Here is a 16,097-nt window from a genome sequence, read left to right as displayed (position 1 = left end):
ACATACCCAGGCTGTGTCTTTTGATTGGCACATTTAATCCACTTACATTAAAGGTTATAATTGATAGGTATGAATATCCTACTGTCCCTGGTTAATTGTGTTCTGCTTGTTTTATATTTTTTTCTCTTTCCACCTCTCTTACTATTTATTTTTGTGATTTGGTAGTTTTCTGTGGTGCTAAGATTTGTTTCTCCTCCTGTTTTTTGTACCAGTTCTTCTGTGAGTTGTGCATGTTCATGTTTTCTTTATGATAGTTTTCATCTCTTCATTTCTAGTGTGGGTCTCCCTTATGTATTTGCTACAGGGATGGTCTGGGGATTAGGAACTCACTCAGGTTCTGTTTTTCTAGGAAAGTTTTATATATGCTTCAGTTTTGAAGGATAACTTTGCTGGCTACAATATTCTTGGTTGAGCAGGGCATGATGGCTCATGCCTGTACTCCCAGTGGCTCTGGAGGCTGAGGCAGGAGGATCATGAGTTCAAAGCCAGCCTGAGCCCCTTAGGGAGGACCTGAAACACCAACAAATTCTTGGTTGGCAATTTTTTTCTCTTTTGGTATTTGGAATATATAATTCCATTCACTTCCAGTCTATGAGATTTCTGCTGATAAATCTGCTATAAGTTTAATGGGCGTTCTCTTGTAGGTGACTTGGTGGTTTTTTCTCTTGCTATTTTTTGGATGCTGTCTTTGTCTTGTACTTTGACATTTGAACTATACTGTGCCTTGGTTGAATCCAGTTGTTGTTCTTTGAGATTTTTTGTAACTGGATGTCTAGATTTCTTTGAAGATTTGGGCAATTTTTCATCTATTATTTTGTGAGATAACTTTGTGATGCTTTTCCTCTTTTCTTCACCTTCTGAATTTCTCATAATGGGAATATTTGTTCACTTAATGTTGTCACATAAATCTCATATATTTTATCCTTTCCAATATCACCCCCCCCTTTTTTTGCATGACTGGGTTAATTCAACAGATCTGTCCTAGAATTCAAAAATTCTTTTTTTAAAATTTATTTTTTATTAGTTCTAATCAGTTATACATGACTGCAGAAGGCTTTTCAATTCATTGTACACAAATGGAGCACACTATTCATTTCTCTGGTTGTAGTACAACATGTAGAGTTTCACCACATGTGCAGTCATACATGTACCTAGGGTAATGATGTTGATCACATTGCACCATCTTTCCTACCCCCATGTCCCCTCCCCTCCTCTCCCTCCTCCTTGACCTAATCAAAGTTACTCCATTCTACATCCCCCACCCCAATTATGGATCAGCATCCACTTCTCAGAGAGAACATTCAGTCTTTGTTTTTGGGATTGGCTAACTTTGCTTAGCATGATATTCTCCAACTCCATCAATTTACTTGCAAATGCCATAATTTTATTCTCTTTTAATTATGAGAAATATTCCATTGTGTATATATACCACAATTTCTTTACCCATTCATCTATTGAAGGGCATCTAGGTTGGTTTAAGGGTTTAGCTATTGTGAATTCTGAAACTATAAACATTGATGTGGTTGTGTCCCTGTAGTATGCTGTTTTTACGTCCTTTGGGTATAGACTGAGGATAGAGAGAGATGGGTCAAATGGTGGTTACATTCCAGGTTTTCTGAGGAATCTCCATAGTGCTTTCCATATTGGCTGCACCAATTTGAAGTCCCACCAGCAATGTATGAGTGTGCCTTTTCCCCCACATCCTCGCCAACACCTATTGTTGTTTATGAGAATTCAGAAATTCTTTCTTTTACTTATTCGAGTCTGTTGTGAAGCTCTGCACTAAATTTTTTGTTTCATTTATTTAAAGTTTTAGTTCTAAGACTTCTGATTGACTCATGTTAATCACTTATATCTTTTTGATAAATTTCTCTTTCGTATCTTGAATTGTTTTTCCTCACTTTTTTGAATTATTAATTTGTATTCTGCATCTCACTGAATTTACTTAGGGTCATTTTAAATTCTTTCCAGGTAATTCATAGATTACTTTCTAATTAAGATCTACTTCTGAGAATTATTGTTCTCCTTTGGAAGTGTCACATTTTCTAAGCCTGCACTGGCCCAAGGCTTCTGACAGGGTCAAGGTTTAAATGCCAGCCCCTAAGCCAAGATGGTGTCTAGCCAAGGCTACTTATAATAGATTTATTTCTGGGCTTTGAGGAGGATCCATAGTGAGTACCTTCTTTGGAGGAGAAGAGTCATATTTAGTGCAGCCAGTTCTACAAACTGGATTTAAAGATTGCAAGTTCTGTGGAGTTCTGTAGCTAGGACTTGCAGTCCACTGCCATAATCATGTTGACTTTCCTCCCTTCGTGTGATGGAGGCTGTGTGTGCTCCCTTGAATTTGACCTGCCTTGGTGAGTGCCCATCAAACAGGGACAGGGGAATGATGCTGTTGCTCCCAGGGAGATTAATAGGGCTGATATAGCTCCTGGTTCTTGCCTCCTGTCTTATCAAGACCTGATACTTTGTGATGAACATAATTTCTTTGGCTCACAGTTCTGGAGGCTGGAAAGTCCAAGATTAAGGTGCTGCATCGGGTGAGGGCTTCCTTGCCGTGGCACCCCATGGCAGAAGGCTAACAGGCAATAGACACCAAGGGAGGGTTGAGCTTGCCCTTTTATAATGGCACCAATCCCAACCAGGAGAGTGGTGTCCTCATGGATTACACACTTTCCAAATGTCCCACCTCTTAATACTGTTAAATTGCTAATTTCGACATGAATTTTGGAGGGAACAAATATTCAACCCCTAGCACCTGGGATGCTTACTCTTAGTATGAGGCCAACAGGTCATGAGTATCCCGGGACACGTTGGAGGGCCATGTGCGCATACTCTAGGCAACAGCCCTCATGGAGGTCCCAGAGCACTGATGGCATGAACCATCCATCCATGGACAGAAGAGCTATGGGGCTTTCTGCATGAGTCTAGCCTCAGCCTCCACATGCCTGCTACTTCATGAAGGCAGCAAGACCTGCCTCGCTGAATGCAGTCCACTCCAGGACCGTATGAAAGAATAATAAAACCATCATTGTCATAAAATAATCAAACAGTACTTTAAACCACCACGTGTTAAGGTGCTTTTTTATATATAAACAGAAGTGTTCATGTCCCCTTCCTCTGTATTCTGTCTCCTGCATAGTCAAGCAACCACTCTGGTCTGCAGACTCCCTGGGAAGACCTTAGTCACTGCCTCCACATGGGTACTAGTGCTGTGTATCTGTCCCCCCGCTGAGTTAAGGGGCTGGACTTTATGGGTTTCTGGGGTGGGTGGCTCCACGCCAGACACTTGGCACAGCCCTTGAGACCTCAGGACCTATTGGTTGTGTGAATAGTTGAATCAACGTTGGTTAATGTGCGTGCACACTAGTTTGGATTCTGTAATTGGATCTTCCTGATAACCCAATAAGGTAAGCAGGAAAGTGAGAAAACCGAGCCCCAAGTGAGAGAGTTGACTGGCCCAATGTCATGTAGCTGGAGATAACAGAACTGTGCCCAAGGTCCAGCTGGTCACCTCTAAGCCTAGAACACAGGCCTTTGGGGCTAAAAGGGGGGACCCAGATCTGTGCTGTGTACTTGTCCCTAAGTCCCGGAACCCCTTCAAATGCTAGGTTTTTAAACATTGAACACAAAGCAATCTTTCTTACAATGCTTGTAGACTTATGAGGCCCATGGTCTGATGGCCCATGGATTCTGAGCACTGAGCCTGTTTTCCTCTTTCCTGCATAACTTGAAGGCCATATTTACAGGGCCGGATTACTGATTCCACCATCTGTCTACCTCTGCGCTGTCATCCTCTCTGCTTCTCCTGATTTCTGGACCCCAGCATTGCTCACCTTCCCCAGGCTTCACACAACCAATGTGAGGTCAACAGAGAAAACATGCTCACACTCACACACTTTTGTGGACCCAGCCTCTCCTGTTCAGTCTTATCTTGGCAAGACACACCTAAATGTGCTCAGATCTCTCCCATCCTGACAATCCCTGTCTCTACCCCATGTTCCCTCAAAGCCACTGCCCATCTCTGTCCTCCAGGATCAAGACAACTTCTTCCAAGAGTCCTCTCCACCTGACTTGCCATCTACATTTCCTGTTGACCCATGTTCTTGATGTGAACTTCTCCAGTCAGACTTCTGTGCCCATCAGCCCCCTGTCTGGCTGGCCTTGATGAAGGGCTCCACATGGCTGGCTATTCCTTTCTTCCTGGCTTCCAGGGCGCCATTCCCTGGTCTTTCCCCCACAATGTCTTCTCCTCAGCCTCTTTCCCCAGTCCTTGTCACAGAGCGCTTTGGGAACCAAGTCTTATTTCATCTTCCCCAGAAGTCAACCCTGTGATAGGATTTGAAAGTAAGTCCTTTATTGGTGAGGCAATCCCAGAGACCCCTTGTGGGCATGGAGGAGGGAAGACCCTGAGGGCTTTTTACTTTACACCAATGAAGGAGTAGGTGTGGTATTTGTCTTCCTGTGTCTGGCTTGTTTCACTTAACTTAAGAACCTCCAGTTCCACCCCTCAGGGCAGAGAGAAGAGAATGGAAAGAAGTTGGATGACGAGCACAAACCAGGACTTTAGTTAGGGTTCTCTGCAAGTTTTGGCTCCAGCAATCCTTGATATATTTCAAATTAATAGAAGAGCATGAAAGTTCCCAACACAGAAAAGATCAACAATTGACGAGACAGAAGTGCTAAGTATTCTGATTTGATCATTACACACTGTATTGAACTACTAAACTGGACCTCATAAACATGTATAAATATTATGTCTCCATGTATATTTAAAAATCAACAATGTGGAGAGCGGGTGTGGGAAGTGAGATGGGAGAGAGGTGAAGAGTGGAGACCCAGGTCAGACCACGGGGGTCTAGCACCACATCCTCCCATAAGTCTTAAGAATCAAGCATTATCTATTCTCGGGGCAATGATTTCTGAAGAAGGAGTGAGCTGGGGGTATTCATTCACCAAATTCTGCCAGTCCCTGGGGCCAGATCACATCTTTAGACAAATATGCAGGTGGAGGTCACTCTGGCTGAAACCACAAGGGCCAGGGAGGCTGGGATTTGTATGATTTTGCACACCCCTGGGGCGACCGCCTATGACATTATCACTGCAAAATAAAATCTAAAGGTAGAGGTGAGGCCAGACATCCATAATCCCAGCTACTCAGCAGGCTGAGGCAGGAAGTTTGCTTGAGCCCAGGAGTTTGAGGCCAGTATGAGAAATATAGTAAGACCCTGGCTTGAAGTAAATACATAAAATCCAAAATAGTAACTGTGGCAACAGCAACAGAGCCAATGATCCGTTTCTAAGCCTGGACAGTCCTGATGCCAACCCCTTGTGTCCGAATTTTGTGGCCTACTCTGGATTTCCTTTAACCCTCAACTGTCCCCAGAGACTTGTTTGATAAATGGACATGTGTGTGTGAGTGTGAGTGTGAGTGTGAGTGTGTGAGTGTGTTTTCTCTGTTGACTTCCCTGGACAACGTCCACTTTCTTTTTCACCATTTCTAGTATGTCTAGAAACATACTTGGCGTTGAATTAAGTTGTACTGAATGGATACTAAAGTGCCAACATCTAGCATGCTTAGCTTAAAAAAACAAGCTGTCCACAAACCCAGAAACTTAAGAAAACTAGTTTTATTTTTGGAGATTTTAGACAGAATATGTGATTATATATATTTTTACATATTATATTTTTTTGCGGGGATGCTACTGGGGACTGAACTCAGAGGCACTCGACCACTGAGCCCCATCCCCAGCCCTATTTTGTATTTTATTTAGAGCCAGGGTCTCACTGAGTCGCTTAGTGCCTCGCTGTTGCTGAGGCTGGATTTGAACTCGCGATCCTCCTGCCTCAGCCTCCTGAACCACTGTGATTACAGGTGTGCACCACTGTGCACAGCTTGGCATTGTATGACTTAGATCACCACTAAATGGCTTGGCAAATGCCAGTTTCTGTAACTCAGGTGACCAGAGTCAGCTCCAGGGCACAGGATAGAGTCAGCAAGCAGCTCAGTGTTCCTGCTCAGGAAGATCTTGTTCTTCCATGCTTTGCTTTCAACATTTTGAAATTTTGTAATAACTTTGAACAAGAGGTCCCATATTGGGGCTGGGGCTATGGCTCAGTGGTGGAGAGCTTGCCTACCCCGTGTGAGCACCAGGTTCAATCCTCAGCACCACATAAAGATAAATAAATAAAAATAAATGTATTGTGGTCCATGTCAATTCAATTTTTTTTTAAAGAGGTCTCATACTTTCACTTTGCACCTGGAAAAAAAAATTAGAGAGCTGATCCTGCAGGTGACACAGGGTGACGTGAGTGGGGACCCAAACCTGGCATTTAATGTCTGTATGCATCTTTTGTGGAGGCTCAGCCACAGGCTCCCTTGAAGTGGTCTGGAGTTTTCTAGGAGCTCCACATCAAGGCCGCTCACAGCACTAACCCCCACCTGTGACTGCTGAGCTCCAGGGTCTGCTCTCACCTACTCATCACCAGACACACACTCGAACCTTTCTGCTGATATGGAGGCAGATGGTCTGGATTGGAGACTGTGGTCAGAGTGTGAGACCAGGAGCCACTCTTGACGCAGTTGCTGTGGGTGTGTGTGGTGAGAGGCAGAGCCGTTCCTGGTTAAGTCAGATGAGCTTCCCCAGGGTGACGTCTGCATTGTGGCTTTAAAATTGTAGGTTTCTCCAGAAGCCCAGGGAGAGCTTGATAAGCTCCATTTCCCAGGTCCAACTCTCAGAAACTCTGAAGTGGGCCTGGGGTGAATCTTAGGAGTCTTTCTTTTTAATGAGTCCCTTGGGTCTCTCCAGGGCCATGCCATGTGGGACCTTCAGTCACAGGTGTTCTCCCTGATGTCTTATTGTGAGAATTTCAGATATGCAAAAATGTTGAAAGAACTGCGTAGGCACCACCAATATCCCTACCACCCAAGTTCTGCAACTAATGCTTTGTCATATCTCTGTATCACATGTCAATCCATCCATCTCTGTATCTACTCATCTGCCCATCTGTCTATCCAACCATCCATCTACCCACTTATATATCCATCCATCTACCTGCTCATGCATCCATCTCCTCAACCACTCATCCACTTTCACAACCAACCATCCGTCCATCCATCCATCCATCCATCCATCCATCCATCCATCCATCCCTCCATCCTTCTTGATGGAGACTTTGAAATGTTCCATCTCTAAACACTTTTTGCTAAATATCTGATTTTCCATGAGCAAGCAAAATGTGGCCAGGGATCAAACATTTGACAAATCACAAGATGACAGCACCACACTTTCAGGTTAACTTCTTCTGTCTTTAATGTGTTGCCTCCTGGGGGGGGGCTGTCTTGTTTATCTGCCTCTTTGAACTCTCCCCATCGATTTCTAAAGGCATAGTTCTTTTAATATTCATTTAATGCAAACACCTCCAATTCATCTATGTAAATATTTACAAAAGCCACAAACATTTTAAAAAGCAAAACATATGATTTATGATTTGAATATGGCTTGAGCATCCCCCAAGGTTGGTCCTCAGTGGTGGTGTTGAAGTGGTGGGACCTTGAAGAGGTGGGGCCTAGTGGAAGGAAGTAGGTCATGGGGCACTGCCCTTAGAAGAGATTAATACTGGTGTCACAGAATGAGTCAGTTATGGTAACAGTGAGTTGTTATTTAAAAAAGAAAGACTGGCTTCTCCGTGGTCTCTGAATTCCTATCCCACCATGTGATCTCTTCTGCATGTGATTCTACTATGCTGTTCTCCACCATGTGGTTCTGTCACCAGAGGGGCCCTCGTCAGAGTCAGTGCCAAGTTGTCTGAACTTTTGTACCTGAAAACTGTGAGCTGAATAAACCTCTTTTATTTTTAGAGTATATCCTGCCTCAGGTATTTTGTTATAACAACACAAAAAAGCCTAATATGTGTACATATTATAAAAAAATAATAATAATCTCATTGCTCTTGAGAATGTCTGCCTCATTCTCTTGTCACGTTCACCCCTGGTTTCCCACGTGGAGCTTTTTTGAGATGTAGACATCCTGCTCTAGTTTGTGCCTGGGGGCCTTGGACACTGTGCGGACCTTGACTAGCTTTTGAGTGTGGTTTTAAAGCTGTCTCTTTTGCCAAGGTTTGAGCCACCTGCCCAATCTTTCTGGCTCTCCAAAGCTCTTTTACCTGATAATATTTCACAAATGCAGGCAGAATATAGGTCAGCCGATAACCCGCGGTCAGGTGAAACTTGGCCATCAGAGGCTCAGGGCCCATCCATTTGCACTGGGAAAGCTCTTGTGGGAGGGAATGCAGCCTAATGTGATCAAGATCGCAAAGCTCATTAACAGAGAGGTGTGGGCAAGGAAGGCCAAAGCACAGTAGGATGAAGCCTCCCCAGGAGAGAGAAGCAAGGAATTGTAACAACACAAAATAAACAACTAAACACAGAAGGCCTGTTAGCTCTGAACGGACTCCTTCAGACCTTTGGCCCTGCCTGGGGTCTGGGTCTATGTGCTCACTCACCGCAGCTGTGAGTTAGGATAGAGCACCAGCTGCTTCTGGTTTCCAGCACCAACACCTTTGACAACCTTGACTCTGATTTGCCTGTGTGTACGCCAGTCCTGAGACTGGCTCTCTACCCTGACAGACCAGGGAAGAAAAATCTAATTTTTGATAAGTAACATTCTCAACAGCAACCATCAAACCCCTCCTTTGTCCATGACAGAAAGTCATGGACACTGTCCTACATGTATTCAGGGACATGAGAGGCAGAGTGATTCCACACGGTAAGCACTACATTTCATTTATAAAAATGAAGCACCAAATATTTATAAACCCTAGTGTAGGCTTCCTTTCCTTCCTAGAAAGAGCTTTTTGAAATCACCCTGATCTTTTCTCAATGCCTTGGTGTCGCCTCACAGAAGAGGGGCCAAGTGAGCTTCAATTCCAGAGGCTCAGGGTGGGCACCACAGAGGTGGTTCCTCCAGATTTCACACGTGCATTTAAAAAGAGAGGGGTGAGGTCGCAAAATCAAGAACCCGTGGCCAACATGGGCAACAAAACCTGGTGACAAGCCATGCCCGCAGACCCCAAAATGCACAGGTGGTGACAGATCACCATCAACCACAGAGCTCCTGGCCTTGGCGTCCGTGAGGTGAGGAAGGAGAAGATAATAAGGCGGTAGGTAGGGCCCAGTGACCCAGGACAAGAGACCCCACTAGGCCAAGTGGAGAATAGCAGCCTTGTGCTGAGTGAGCAGGTGGCCCCTGAGATGACACCAGGTGGTGTATGGGACCCACCACCAGGTCACCCAGGAGAGTGCAGGAGCCTCACCAGAGGTCACACCAAGTGGAAACACAGTCTCCAGCTGAGACCAGTCCAAGAGACTCTGTGCCCAAGGGACAATGAAGCCAAATTGAAGAGAAAGGGAGGAAGGTAAAATGGAAACAGAATGTCACTGGAGAGGCTTCTCTGGTTGTCAATTAGTCACTGCCAAACTTAGCAGCTTAGACAACAAACATTTATGGTCTCACTGATTCTGTGGCTCAGGAGTTGGGGTGCTCCTAGCTGGGCCTACTGACTCAGGGTCACCCCCGAGGCTACGTAGGTATGACTGAGGGTCAGCTTGCCCTGAGACGGGTCCACTTTGAAGTTCATCTTGAGCTGCTGGCAGGTCCTCCCTGGCTGTTGCCTGGGGACATGGGTCCCTGCTGGGTGGCTTCTCCATACAACAGCTTACCTCCTAGGGGATTCGCTTCAAGATGAGCAAGCCAAGAAAGGGCGAGTGTGAGCCCCCAGTGAAGCCACAGTCTTTTTAGGATCTCACTCTCACCTTGCTTCTCTCTGCCCAGAACCCCTTGCCTTCCCCTCGTGACTCTTCCTTTTATCTTTCAGTCAGATGCTTGGGCAGAGGCAGGGCCCCTCCAGTTACTGTGTATCTCAAGGGTCCGTTTGCTTCTCTCACAACATGTCTTACTATGGGTGTTGACTTTGTTTACAAGTCTGTAGTGAGGACTTTAAAGTAGTCATGTAACAATATAAAAATACAGTGAAGGGGCTGGGGTGGGGGCTCAGGGGTAGAGCACTTGTCTAGCATGGGTCAGGCACTGGGTTTGATTCTCAGCACCCCATATCAATAAATAAAATATAGGTCCATTGACAACTAAAAAATATTAAATATATATACATATATGCCTAGGAGACTGGAAGAGTGTTTTCATTATTCACAGTCTCATCCCCAGCACCTAGCAGGGTGCTCAACACACAGTCAGACTTCAATGACTATTTGGATGGATGAATACATTTGATTTTTGAATGGCCATTGTGTTTTTTTTCCCCTCACCATCCTACATAGCACAAGGGCAGTGGGATTACACTGTGGTTTGAATATGTCCACCATAATTCACGTGTTGGAAACTTCTTTATTTATTTCTGGTGGTGCTGGGGCTTGAACCCAGGGCCCCAGAAATGCTAAGCAAATGTTCTACCACTGAGCCACATCCCCACCCTGTGTGTTAGAAACTTAAACAACCCCAATTCATAAATTCATGGGACTGGGTCTTTGGGGGATAAAGAGGATTAGATTGGTGGTAAGAGAGGGTCCCACGATGTCATCATTATTAGTTTTCTAAGAAGAGGAAGAGAAACTTGAGTGAGGATAGTTGCTCTTCTCTCACCAGAGTATGCCTTGCACCATGTTATAATGCAGTAAGAAGAAGCACCATGATATGGGACTTCTCAGCCTCCAGAATCAAGAGCTAAATAAACCTCTGCTCTTCTTAAATTACCCAGTCTGTGGTATTTTGTTATAGCAACAGAAAATGTACTGCTATAATCTGTTAGAACCAGCATGGAACCCAGAGTGCCTCTGTTCTCCTGGGTCAATGTGCTGCACAGGTGCCCCTGAGGACAGGGCAGCTGCTGGAGGACTGCAGGGTGCAGACTGGCCTGACCAGATGCGGATTAGATGCGGACAGTCCCGCTAACCACGCCGAGGAGCAGGAGGCGCTGAGTCCTGTTTCTGGGTCTCTGGACCCACAGTGACAAGTATCAGATAAAGACCATTTTCAGTGAGGAGCCTGGGAGGTAAATGGGCTAATCCAAGTTCCTCCCAAGACAGTACGTCCCCTGGGTGGACAGTGCAGAAATTGGAGTGGCGTGGTCACGCAGCATTGCAGGGCAGGGTAAGGAGCTTAGGTTGTGTTATAGGGAAGCCTTGGCCTCAGAGGTTTTCAGTAAGGGAGTGACAGCCAATTTGCATTTCAGGAAGATAAGATTTATTTGAACAAGTCAACAATAACATCCAAATTACCATGAAATAGGAATTAATTTAAAATCGCACTCATTTGTTGAGAACCCACTACCTACCAGGCACTGGGAAAAAAGCGAATAAAGGAAAAATCCTGCCTTCCACTGAGCTCTGCCTCCGAAAGCCATTCTTCATTTCTAGACCTGTGTGTGGAGGGCGGAGTGTTTTATGTGTTGCAGGTCCTCCGCGCTCAGTCTGGCTCAGTCTCCAGGCCAAGAAAATACTCTTTTAAACTCCAAACTTCCAGTGCTTTCTGCTGCAGGGGTTTATCCATGGGCCATCTCAGAATTACTTCTTGCAGCCGCTGGCCAGAGCTGTTGGCTGTTGATTCATCTGATTAGTATCTGTTTTTAGATCTTTATTATGAGGAGGGCTTATCATTGCTCACAGTGAAGCACTAGGTACCAAAAGATCATTTCCATTTTATTCTTCTTTCTTCTGAAGATGCAGATGTTGGCATCAGGGGTTCCTGTAAGCATCGGGGCCTATGTTGGAAAGATGTCCTGCTCACCAGAACCCTGGCTAATGCTCTGCAGCTCAGGGGTGTGTTCCTGCCAATGGGAAGAGCTGGGCCTTTTCATTGTGTCAGAACAGAGGCTGTGGAGCTGGACTGGGGGAATGCAGCCTCCCAGGATGAAGGCTGAGCCTGGGGGTGCGGGTGAGGCAGGTTGGGAGGTGTTGCCAGGAGGCTGCTGGAAGGAGAGCCCTGTGCTCTTTTGAAGTTGACCTTGTTCTCCTTTGATTGACAACTAGTTCTTGGGAACAGCACTTGACCAGAGGGTTTGAAAGGCTCAGAAAACTGGCCCTGGGCCTTTCACAATGAATCCCGAATACAAGCCTGATCCTGAGTTCTGCTGAGGTCACAAGGTTCCTGCTCAGTGTCTGGGCCCTGTACTTGGAGGCTCTGGCCATCAGCAAGGAGTCTTGCCTCTATAGTGGTGTTGACCCAGGATGCGGTGTAGGAAGCACCCCTGCACCTCACAGTTACTGGGGCAGCTGGGTGGCGTGGGGGCAGTGCCACAGCATAGCCATTTTCTCCTCGAGCTTTGTCTCCTGATGTCCTAGTCCCAGATCTGCCAGACGTCTGGGAAGCCATTTCAGTGGGCATGGAACTAGGGAAAGAGGTGTTTTTGGGGAGAACACAGTGGGGGTGTGTTCTCTTTGTCCCCCGCAGGAGGTCCTGTCCCTGAGGGAGAGGGAGGGGACCTGTGGTGTGAGTCTGCAGTGTGGGTCCATCCAGAATGGCCATCCCCTCACATGCCTTTGTCTTCCCTGGGCTCCGGCCTCACCCAGCCCTCTACGCTGAGTTGAGTCAAGGAGAACAAGGGAAATGAGGAAGGCCGTCTCCTGGAACACAGAAGCCTCTGGAGACTCTGTAGGTGTGGTCCCACTGAGTAGCCCCTTTCTCTACCCAGCCCACCCTCATGCCCCAGGAAAAATTACTTCAATGGACTGGGGAGGTGGGGTCAGGTCATGATATTCGGGAATGCAGGCATGGCACCGGGGAGGGGTGGAAGGAGAAGGCCCTCATTGACACCAGGCTCTTGTCCTGGGGGCACAGCTGGTTTCTCCAGGGCTCTCTGCTGACCAGGAGCAGCCGGGACTTTTTCTGAACATCAGCCAGGGGCTTTGTGAGGGTCATTTTCTTCAGACAAGTGGGTGTCAGGGAACGGCGGGGCCATGGTTCCCACATGTGTTTCTGGGGGAATGTCCAGCTCCAAGCACTGCAACCACCTCTTAGCTCAAGGTGGCCCCCCAAAGTGACCTGTCCAGGGCCATTTGTCCACTGCAGGGGCAGGGGCTGCTAGACCAGACAGCTCCAAACAGATTCCTGCTCTGGGCCATGAAGCCTCACCCACCCACTATGTGCCCTTCCTAACAAAGCTTCAGGGTTAAGGTTCCCGCTGTCCTGGGGACACTGGCCTAGGTGGGAGAAATCTGAAAATGAACCAAACATCTTTGCAACCTGCCACCATCTCAGGTGCTTATGTTCCAAATGACCATAAAGGTAGAGGCTGTTTTTGTCCATTTTTGATGGGGAAAGCGAGGCTTCAGGAAGTGTCAGGAAGGAGGTCACATGGTTGGTAAAAAAACAAGTGACAAATGTGCCTCCTTCCCTCCGGAGCCCAGGCTCCCACACTGGCCCCATCACGCACGAGGCTGGGGCTGCTCACCGTGAACCATGATTCTCCATGGCCAGATGCTGGCTGCGGACGGGCGGCCATGTCCAGAGACACTCGGTACTTAGGGCCTTGGGGTGCTCTGCCTCAGGAGGGTAGAGGCCAGGAACATCTGCACACATCCCATGCATAGGACGGCCGACCCGAAGGGTGGTCTAGCCCCCCCGTGACAATGGTGTGGCTGCCACCACTGTGTGGCTGAGAAACCCTCAGGAACGCTGAAGCCATGAAGCAAAGTCGTCTTGCGGGTGGCACCCTTTCAGTTGGCACCTTGGCAGGCAGGTGCGCCTGGCCAGGGTCCCCGCTCTGACGCTGAGTCCTGTGACGCGGTTCTCAGAACTCACCACTGCCCATTTTTCATTCTGTGTTGTGCTGTTTAATTTTTTTTTTCATTGCAGAAGACAAATTCTATTTCTTTCCTCCTGAGGGGAAGTTAATTCCAACAAAGGCCATTTGTCTTTGGTACCTTAAGATCTGGATAATTTACTGCAAGTTTGTTTTTTATTGAAAATTATGTAGATATTATTCAGAAACACAATTTCCAACTCTATGGCACACTTAAGCGGATTCTATTCTAAGTGCTAATGTGTGTACTGAGGAGATCTGCTGTAATGTGCATTTCTTAAAGATTTTTTTTAATGACTCACTGCCTTTGAGACCCTCCACCTTGGGCTCCATGAGGTGTCAAACGATGAAGGTATTTTAAATGGCCGCTGTGTTGTTATGAGTTGTTACCATTCAACTGCAATTCAAACTCATGACACTTCATGTAGATTTTATGATTAATGCAGAAATAATATGCACTTACATGTGTTTATGATGTTTAACTAGTGGTTCCAAATGTACTTCTTCGTGCTTGGCTGGAGCGTGCCCTTCTCTAGAGCTTGTGGACACACTCTCCTTCCCTTATCATATGAGTTAAAAAGGGACTCGGTGTCCATCTAGAACAGCTTTTCCAAGCTATTTCTGAAAACCTAAGAATTAAAAGATGCCCTCCAACACACAGGGACCCACCCAGGTTCATGTGTATGCACATGCGATTTTTCTGCTTCCTTGGAAACACTGGATACACTGGAAACTGTAACTGGTTCTTTAACTTTCACAATGTGCATTTGACAAAGTAAAGACCTGCAGTGAAGAAACTTGGTCAAGTCAATCTATCCCTTCAGTTCTTTGTGGAGAAATCAGCAACATTGTTATGCAAACGTGGCAATCTGCATCAAACCTGACTTCTTCTACCAGGTGTGTTAATTCCTAGGGCTGGGAGTTATCTCCCTAGAATTTGGAGGGAGAGGCTTCTGAAGTGTGGGTTCTCATCTCTAGGATCTCTCCCTGCCCCTCACCTCCAGGCCAACCACCCTGATATGTTCAGCCATAACAACTGCACATCAGGATCCGGCTAGGGCCTGCCTGCTCTGTGGTCCCCAGGAACTCTGATGGGCTATGATCTTCATTATGGCAGTTTTTAAGGAAACTGGAGAAAGTATACATACTCATTTCTTACAATTGCATATCACTACAATGATCTCAAAACAGGAACCTATGGATAATAGCTTTGTTCCTTTGGGGTTTACTAGGTACTAGCTCTCAGGTTGAGCATTTTCTAGGCATCATCTCATGTAATTCTTGCAAGAAACTCATGAGTTCCAGCATTACCAGCATCTTACAGAGGAAGAAACTGAGGTTCTTAAAAGTTTGTCCAGCTACCCATCTAGGGCTTGGTGGAGTGAGAGCTGCTCCTAGAAGGTCCATCTCCAAAGCTGAGATTTTCAGTTACCCCAGTGGGTCGCCTGTCTGCTGTCCTCACTCTGAGTCCAGCCAGGAGCTGTCTGAATTCTGAGCCTAAGGGGGAGGGGCCAGGCTGGGAGGAGATGAGTCACTGTCTCCACTGGAGAACGCTGTGTGTTATGGTTGGCCCAGGCCTAGTGGAGAGGCCAGGACCCTTGGATGGCTTGACTGGGAAGATGGACCTTGTCTTCCCCCTGAAGCCCACAGCCTGATGGCAGTCGGGGGCTTTGTGACATCAGATAAGAGGTATAATCTGGTAGAATCAAGATGTCCCACCAGAGTCAATCTTGGAGACAGATTAAACCCAGAGACCATGGAAGCAAGAGGCTCATGGGTCTGGTTTGAGTTTCTGAGAGGGGGTAGGGACACTCCAGTGTTTCCTTGAGTCAAAGATGGAAGCAGGAGAGAAAAACTGGTATGTGGGCAACCACTGTGGACTCTCGGTAATAGCAGGCATCAGCCGCTGACCAGGCCAAGACCCTGTTCAGACCTTAATGTCTCCGCCTGGGGGAATGGAGACCACTCCTATGTCACTAGGCTGCTGAAGATGCATGAGGAAGCGGTTCACTGCATGGCATCCACACAAGTCACAGGGAAGGGATGTCACATCCTCTGGGAAGAATCAGAGGTTGGAAGTCTTCAGACCTTAGAATCAGGAATCTCTTTGAGAAAGGGCCAGTGGGTCTCCCTCACCGCCCTCACTAGCAGCAATTTGAACTGCTGACCATATTTGCCCCTTCAGTTTGGCTGATGGGACCCACAGGAGAAACAGGTGGTCCTTCCATAGTGACAGATGGGGACCCTGAAGCTGGCAGAAATCCACATTCTCCTGCTCTGTC

The sequence above is a fragment of the Ictidomys tridecemlineatus genome, chromosome 13, assembly GCF_052094955.1.
Source record: "Ictidomys tridecemlineatus isolate mIctTri1 chromosome 13, mIctTri1.hap1, whole genome shotgun sequence".
In the NCBI taxonomy this organism is placed as follows: domain Eukaryota; kingdom Metazoa; phylum Chordata; class Mammalia; order Rodentia; family Sciuridae; genus Ictidomys; species Ictidomys tridecemlineatus.
This window is presented reverse-complemented; position numbering follows the sequence as displayed.